The sequence below is a fragment of the Acartia tonsa genome, chromosome 4 (assembly GCF_053477335.1).
Source record: "Acartia tonsa isolate MP-2025a chromosome 4, ASM5347733v1, whole genome shotgun sequence".
In the NCBI taxonomy this organism is placed as follows: domain Eukaryota; kingdom Metazoa; phylum Arthropoda; class Copepoda; order Calanoida; family Acartiidae; genus Acartia; species Acartia tonsa.
Genome location: NC_137263.1, coordinates 10,856,605 through 10,863,926, shown reverse-complemented (window position 1 = coordinate 10,863,926; position 7,322 = coordinate 10,856,605). Strand labels below are relative to the sequence as shown.

The window sequence follows — 7,322 nt, the reverse complement described above, 5'->3', positions numbered from 1 at the left end:
TTTGTTGGCCCAGGAATCAGTAGTACAAAAATCAGATTAATCTGATAATAAAATCAAAAAAAAATTTGTTGTTACAAAGTTAAAAATCAGTATTTCTAAAATGGGCGTACAAACATTCTGGTAATGATAGAGTTGCTAAATTAACGCAAGAAGCTGAACGTTCCACAACACTATTACGGACAGACAGACCGACCGACCCTAATTATAAGCATTGCTTTTAAAAATATGCTTACTAAGTTTTGACACTATTATTTGTAGATGTTCGTCAAAAAATAGATCACTTTTCTTTACTTGATCATAAGTACTTCAAAATAGAGAAAAAACAAAAAAAGCAAACATAATTAAGACAAATTGATATCTATAAATCAAAACAAAAGGGTTAATTCCACGAAAGTCATTTTAATGTGTATTATCTTTTAAAAATCCTTATCTTGTATTTACGAGAGGGATGTAATAATGTTAGACTTTTATCTAGTCCCTTAAATAAATGGATAATTTAAATCATAGAGTAGCTTTGCTGCAAAAATGTTATACATCGTATACAGTAAAAATCATAAAAACAAGTTATTCTATTAAAAATATTTTATATTTTAAATTCAACTAGAACAACACATAGAAAAAACATTTACATTTTTATTTTTGAACATTAAAAAAAAATAACATTACAGTTATTTCTCGTATCATATTATAAACAGCAGTTTTAATCTTATAATTGTACATTTTTTTTATTTGTAGAAAACTGGATATAATACGATTTTTTATTGATTTAATTTGTTATTTCTTGAGATTTCAACGTAAAGTAGGTGGGAAACTTCTCAAACCTGAAACAATAATAATAAAGAACATTTATATATATGTCTGTTTGAAAAGATCTTGCTAACCGATAAAATTGAAACTTATAAAAAGCCCGGATAAGTTCTTGAGCATTTTAATGAAATAAAAACCCAAACAAGCCACACATACAACAAACTACTATTCACAAACATAATTATACATTCAATAACTGCCTAGAATAGCATGAAATTATTTTATAAATCCAAACTCTATCCATTTATCTTAAATTTTGAAGATAAAAATCTTTAACTATTAACCTTCCAAGAGAAATTGTAAGTAATAATTTTATGTCATTTTACTTTTTCTTTTTAAAACTAAATTGAAAAGCTAAGAGGTTGAATTCCCCCACCTAGCTTAAATCCTCCTAGAGGCCTATAAGGTGGTAGCCGCCAGTTTTGATTTAATTTTAAATTTTTGTGGCAATATTTTGTAAGTATATTCTTATAAAAAGTAACAGAATGAATATCTGTCTGTGTGTAGTGAAGGATCTCACGAACCACTGAACCGATATGATTCTCCTAAAAAATGTAGCTTCTCATGGGTCAAGTTTTATAACTATTTTGTGGGGAGGGGGAGGTACCACCATCATACAAAGAGAAATCACCACTAGAAAAAAATTACCCTCCCCAAAAACTTTTTTAAAATTTTCTTTTAAAATCTAAAATTAGAACAACAATTGAAAAGGGGGGGGGGGTAATAGAATTATTACTTATAAACTAAAATTTGAAGAGAATGATATACCCTCTTTCCCATTGCATATATAGTTTGTTCTGTATTTTAAAACCATAAATTTTACCTGTTTTTATAATTTTAGAAATTTTAGGTCCTTGCTCTCTGTCAGGTGTGTCGGGGCAGAAATTTTTCTAACTAAAAAATAATCAAATAAAGTTTAGAATCATTTAAAATGAATTTCTCATTAATGATCTTTATTATTAGACATAAAAAGGTATAGGTAAAATGATTTATTTTGGAAAATAATGTAATTGTAGCATTAACCCTTAACAGTCGGGCCCATTGCCGCACCTTAATCGGTCGGGGGGGGGGGGCGTTGAACACCCCCCCCCCCCCTATTATCTCAGTTCCTATTAGAGCTAGAGGGCTAATTTTTTTGTGTGCAAGTCTCCTGTTTGATAATGAATTTCCGACCAAAAGTAAGTCAAAGTAAAGGGGTAGTTTCACGAAATGCATTTGAACTTAATTTAGTGAACCTCATATTTTTTCTTAGTTAATGGGGTAAACTACATTTAAATAGCATATATTTGAAATAAATTCAATTTTCTAACACGTAGTTTTTAAAATATCAAGACCTGAAAATTGTCTTTTTGTGATATATGCAATTTAAAAAGACGATTTTCAAGTCTTGATATTTGAAAAACTATGTGGTAGAAAATTGAAATTTTTTCAAATATATGCCATATAAATGTAGTTTAACCATTTAACCAGGATAAAATATGCGGTTCACTAAGTTAAGTTCAAATGCATTTCGTGAAACTACCCCTTTTTGTTTCCTTCACCCATATTACTTAACAACCTTTGTTTTTAGGTCCTTTTTTAGTTAAAATTTCAAACGGCTGTAATTTTCTAATTTTTGAAGCTAGAAAAATTTTAAAATAAAAATTTTAGCGGCCGCAGCTGTACTTGGCAGCTGCCAGCCGCCACAGTCGGCGGTCGGCCGGAAAACGGCGGCGGATCTTTGTGAAATTTTAATACGTTATGAAGACATGTAAGAAAAGATTAAGTCTAAAATTTGAAGTCTCTAAGTCAAAAAATGAGGCAACAGGAGTATTTCAAAGATTTCTGGAGACCTGGAGGATCAGGACCTGGAGGATCATACCTGGAACATGAAATTGACTTGAACACCTGTATTTAATATGAGGATGTACTACTAGAGGATATTTTAGTATTTTGGTAAGATGAAATGCTTTGTTTAAGTCAAAAAAATAGTATTGCTCTTTACCTGGATGACCCTGCCAAGTATGCATCCTTTGCCTGCCAGGATGGTTATATTCAAAATATTCCAACTCTCAGTTATGTGTCATACCCATACTTAAAAAGTCACGCAGTTTGGCCTCTTTTTCTTTCACACACAGAAAATGAGATAGAAAAAAACCGGAGGGGGGGCGTCCAATTTACTAACATTTTTGTTTGACTTTTTTTATTAAGCTTATTCAGTTATTAATGTTCGTTTGGCCACCAGTTTCAAAGCTTCGTTTTTTTGGATGTTGCCATCCTTGATTTCAACTCAAATTACCTGTAAGAAACGAATCATGCAAAATATAGAAGTAAAGGAACACCCACATCAAACAATTCATACCTAAACAAAAAAAAACATAATACATTTATAGATAGACATTTTGCGTGATCAGTGAGGAATTAGAATTTAAGTTTAAATTTTTTTTTGCAGAAATTATCATTGGGATTCTTTTATTAGTTGCAAGCGAAGATAGGCACAAGTTACTATTTTGGTAATTTCCTTCAACAAATTTGATGATTACCCCACCCTCCTCCCCTATATATTTTTACTCCTACGTTAATTTCTTCCTAGCCCCTGCAGAGCTAATCTATTCTTTACTTTACGAAATTTAATATACTTAATGCTATTTCACGTTTTTTAGTAGCGAAGCTACTCTATAATTCACTTTGTCCGTCCGTCAGTCCGTCCGTCAGTCCGTCAGTCCGTAACGCTATGGGGGAAATGGGATTTACTCAGCTCCTATAAAAGGTAGAATGCTGAAATTTTTTGACAACGTTCCCATTATTAAGGAGCACAATTAATTATAAAACATCGATGGCGATAGGACCGCTTTTTAACAGGTTTTAGGCTATTTTTGTATTTTTCACATTTTTCTCCATATCTTCAGTGTTTATGGTGCGATTTTCAAAATTTTTTCAGTTACAGATATCAAAATTAAATTTCCAGTTGTTTAAAGAAAACAACTATGAAGGTTAGACTGCCTTTAAGCAGGTTTTAGGCTATTTTTGTATTTTTTACATTTTTCTCCATATCTTTAGTGTTTATGGTCCGATTTCCAAATTTTTTTTAGTTATAGATATCAAAATTAAATTTCCTGTCCTTTAAAGAAAACAACTATGACAGCCAGACTGCCTTTCAGCAGGTTTTAGGCTATTTTTGTATTTTTTACATTTTTCTCGCGGGTAAATCATACAGTTGGTAAGTATTTTAAAAGTCGTAATCCTTGTTATTTACACAATTTTTTAAAATTATGTTTTAAACAGAAATTAGATAATATGATGTAGATTAATATTTTTGTTATTACGTAACTATGAAAGCTTTAATGAAAATAAAAGTACTCTAAACCAAAAAAATGAATTAAAATATTATTTTTCGAATTAGAAGTGAAGCTACATTATATAAAGGACCTGATTGTTATACGTCCGTTCCATGAAAATAAGTTAAGACTTTTAATTTTTGAATTAATTATTTCTGGTGCTGTCATTTATTTTAAAATAACTGCTTAAAAAATGGGGGGGATTTTTTTTGTTTTTGGGGGGGGGGTTGTGGATGTCCCATCCCCCAAGAAAATAACCTAAAACCACCACAGGACCAGTAGATATATTCCTTGAAGAGTAGAATCCAATCGGTTCCGTGATTACCGAGATATCAAGGGACGGACGGACGGACAGACATCATTCTGCTTTGTATTATAGATGGATATTTTTAGCTTGTTATTGCTGAGCTACTTATGGATATAATTGTCAATATTTTAATTGAAGAAAAAATACAATTTTTGCCATTTTTAAAAGTTATACTGACATTAAACCCTAGATCTTAAGGGATTAGGCAATGAACGACAAATTAATTTAGATTTTCACGATTGTAATAAACAAAATTACCCTTCTGGTTGATGAGAAAAGATTCAATCAAAATTAAATAAAAGGTACCCACAGGGCTCGGCTGATGAATGAGAAAGTATGTTTATAAAACTTTGGGTACCAGTATAATTTACAGACAGGTTTAAATATCAATTTGGTACTTTCCAAACAAAGACAATTATAAAACCGGTAGATTTTTTTTTGCATAATATCAAAAGTACGTTTATGAAAAAAGAATACTTTTAAAAGTTAAGTAATACTTATTAATCCTATGTCAATACAGACAGCTTTCCACAGATAGTAAAAAAAATAATAATAGCTTTAAAGGCCAAGACCAACAAACTTGCATTTATTTTATATTTCTATTTATCTTATTATTCGTGGAAAATTACCTAAAAACTCTTGAATTATATATTCACGGGCTAATTTTGAGCTTTGCTTTTATTGATGTTGTCATCCTTGTTTAAGTTCTAAATCATTATTGAATACCTATGATATTCATTTATCATTATCAGGTAAGAAGGGGATATTAGACTGCAAAGTAAATTATACTAGTAACAAGGATGACAACATCAATAAAAGCGAAGCCATGAAAAAGTAGGACAAACGGACAATAACACTTGTATAGTGTCTAAACTGAATAATCAGAATATAAAAGTATAAGAGTCGAAGCAAAATAGTAAGTAAATTTGTTAAAAAACTGCTTGATACAGGATAATGTTTATGGACAAACTTACATTTTTAGGACTTGATTATAGAGTTGCTTTGCTTTTAATATTGTTTTTTGTTGTCCCAGGAATCAATATACCAAAAATCAGATCAAACGGATAATTAAATCACATAAAAATGTGTTGTTAACAAGGATGACAACATCCATAAAAGCGAAGCACTGAAATGGTAGGACAAACGGACATTAACACTTGTATAGTATCTGAACTGAAAAATCGGAACATAAATGTATAAATGTCGAATCAAAATTGTAGGTAAATTTGTTGAAAAACTGCTTAAAAACAGGATAATGTTTATGGACATACTTACATTTTTGGACTTGATTATAGAGTTGCTTCGCTTATAATATTGTTCTTTGTTGTCCCAGGAATCAATATACCAAAAATCAGATCAAACGGATAATTAAAACACTTGAAAATTTGTTGTTAAAAAAGTAGAAAAATCAACATGTTTAAAATGGACGTACGGACATTCTGGTAATGATTATAGAGTTGCTACGCTTTCTAAACCGTACCCAACTACTACAGGAATCATCATGCAAAGTTTGAAATCGATAGGACAATTCTAACATGCCTAAATTAACGAATAAAAGCTATCTATCTCGGACGGACGTACGGACGTACGGACGGACGGACGGACGGACGGACGGACGGACGGACCGACCCTAATTATAGAAAAGCTTCGCTTTTAAAAAAGTAGAAAAATGAACATGTTTAAAATGGACATACGGACATTCTGGTAATGATTATAGAGTTGCTACGCTTTCTAAATTGTACCTAACTACTTCAGGAATCATCATGCAAAGTTTGAAATCGATAGGACAATTTTAACATGCCTAAATTAACGACTAAAAGCTATCTATCTCGGACGGACGTACGGACGGACGGACGGACGTACTGACCGACCCTAATTATAGAAAAGCTTCGCTTTTAAAAAGATTCCTATACTACAGATACTACAGATTATACGCAAGAAAAATTTTGGCAGAAATCTTTCAATTAGATTGATTTTGTTCAATAAAAAATACCTTTCATGGGTCGCTCTGCTGGTGGCGTGCCCTCGCTGCGGGGTTGTTTGATTGGTCATTTTTAAAGATAATCAAGATAAGAAGGCTTAAACTCTAAATCGTGTTAATCTGAAATGAATAATAATCATGAGAATTTTTCATAATAATGTATATAAAATTGAGAATATATTTGTAAAAAATTGGGCAAACATTAAAGTTCAAATGAATAGTCAACAAATAATAAGGTAACGAAATATATGGCTTACAAAAATAGTTTACAAATTCCTATTAGGAATTAGATCTCAAAACAACAGAAACAATTTAAATCAGTAGGTTTAATAAAACATAAAAAAATACGTCCCCAATGGACATAAAAATATATCAAAATATTCAGTCCTTAAATTAAATTAATTAAATTTTGAAATAATGTACCCAAAATCAACAAACCGAAAACGATCTTGTACCAAAGAAGGAAAGATCTTAATAAGTTTTTACTTAATATTTTATTTTTTACTTTGTATAACAGGATGGGATTGTTTTTTTAGAAAGCTAAAACTTAGTTATAGATAGATGGGCCGACCTTTCATGTATAAAAGCCTTGCTTTTAAGTAATAATAATAAGCACATAACTTGCATTTGCATTATAAAAAACATATAAATATTATTTCAACCAACTCCCAACAAACAGACGGGTTACACATTACAGCTGTAGCCTGTGTCACTGTGTTTGTTTTGTTTTGTCGCCCACTTTAATGCTTTCCTACCCCCTTTCTCATTCAAGAATGTTGCCGAGATTTCACTTTTTTAAGTGAGCTTTCAATATATTTTAAAATTGCCTATATTTATCTTTTTAGTTATATTACATTGTATCATATATATACAAAGCAAATAACTGATTTTTAATGATTTTTAACATCAT

The 7,322-nt window shown here is 30.7% G+C and overlaps 1 long non-coding RNA gene across 1 annotated transcript; it reads right to left on the bottom strand.

Moving 5' to 3' along the window:
- Positions 1 to 564: 564 nt before the first annotated feature.
- Positions 565 to 6,534, bottom strand: LOC145316029 (uncharacterized). The gene is made up of 4 exons (XR_013878272.1): positions 6,425 to 6,534; positions 3,086 to 3,148; positions 1,631 to 1,701; positions 565 to 821 (listed from the first exon to the last, which is right to left on the bottom strand). It is a non-coding gene; the product is annotated as an uncharacterized LOC145316029 (long non-coding RNA).
- Positions 6,535 to 7,322: the final 788 nt, after the last annotated feature.